Source organism: Dendrobium catenatum, unplaced genomic scaffold (assembly GCF_001605985.2).
Source record: "Dendrobium catenatum unplaced genomic scaffold, ASM160598v2 fragScaff_scaffold_743, whole genome shotgun sequence".
NCBI classification, from domain to species: domain Eukaryota; kingdom Viridiplantae; phylum Streptophyta; class Magnoliopsida; order Asparagales; family Orchidaceae; genus Dendrobium; species Dendrobium catenatum.
In genome coordinates this window covers 789708-791370 of record NW_021319205.1, presented here as the reverse complement: position 1 = coordinate 791370, position 1663 = coordinate 789708, and positions in this window count along the sequence as shown.

Sequence of the window (1663 nt, the reverse complement as noted above, 5' to 3'; positions counted from 1 at the left end):
AACTACAAAGCTCTATAAAGTTGAATTCATTTGGGAGAGAAAATATATTGACCGGATCACAAATATCATCTAAAATAAGAAAAAGAATGGCTAGATTTATGTCTGCATTAACTTCCAGAACTTGAAAAATCATTTCATCTTTTTCAAAAGACGACTTTCTACTACTCATATGAAGCCCATGATTTGCAATACATCACAATATAACAAAATCAAGATGGCGTTAAAGAAAATAAACATACATCTTTTTGCATACTCATTAGTATCCATTGCTAGAGGGTGCAGCGTTTTTGACTTGGAAAACACCAAAGCCTCTTGTAAAAGGATTTTGAATAGGGGTGTCAAAAACGGGTTGCGGGTCGGGTTCAGGTCGAACAAGACAGTGACCCACAACTGTTTGACACGACTCGAATCCTACCCATTTTTGCAAACGGGTTGGATTTTACAACCTAGACCCGACCCACCAAAAAACCGGGTCAACCCAACCCGACATGGCTGACCCAAGGCCAAATCGCAGGCGTTGTCGTAGTGTGCCGCTGTGCACGGTTACTCTTTAGGGCTTGCTGATGGCCGGCGGGCTAGGCCTTGCAGGTCTGCAAGCGCCAAGCATCAAGCGACTCAGGCAAAGTAAGGTCGAGCGCGCGAGGAATTAGGGTTTGCTGGTGGCTGATGTACTTGGGACCAATAATTTGGTCCGGTGCTTAAGTCCGGACTCAAGCGAGCGCGATCTAGCCACCGTAGGCGTCAGGCTATGCGGGCGAAGCAGGGTTGAGCACGCGCGGGGTGATGTCAGGCCGGCTTCAGGTTGATGTTGGGTTTTCGGGTTGACCCAAACCCAGCCCGAATTCACAATTGGGTCCAGATTTTAAACCCGAACCCGACTTGTTTACTAAACGGGTTAACCCTAACCCAAAATTTTTGGGTCATGTATAATATTGACAGCCCTAGTTTTGAATTACATCTTTAATGACCTCATACACAAACAAGTAAATATTTTTATCATTGACTTGGTTGTAAAAAGTATAACCCATTTTGATCATGTAAATAATCCTTAGTTTTTTTTAAAGAATTCAAAATTTTAATCTTAAAGCGAATCCTTTGAAAAATATTTTTACATTCATAAAAAATGTTCTATGCTTTGTTGTACGCCATAGAGACATTGAAATTGATTCCCCTGAAAATTAAGAATGTTGTGTGCCAGAACATTAGCAGTGGTAGAGATACAAAAGAGTTAAACATCCTAATTGGCATGAAGATCCAATACACACATATATATAAATAGACGGGTGCAATAATCATAAGAGATACCATATTTTTTACATAAAAAACCCGGAAAGGGAAAAATCATGAGGCTTGACTCAGTGATCACTTGTATTTGTCATTGATTATAAATGATGCACTTCCTTGAGGGAATACATTGTTGCAATGCAAATAACATATTATATGGTTGAAATTGAAAGAGCCCTCTAGTAGGAATCTAGCATTATGGCGTCGGTGGCATGCATCGATCCTATAAGAGATGGCGTGTGTTTCCATTATTAGCAATGGTAGGTGATGAAATCAATAGACATTGGAGTAACCAAGTGATGATGGCCAAAAGGTTATCGGCCGGAGGAATGTTCCGGCACACAACAAAAATGATTTTGAGTATGCCACTGTCAAAAAC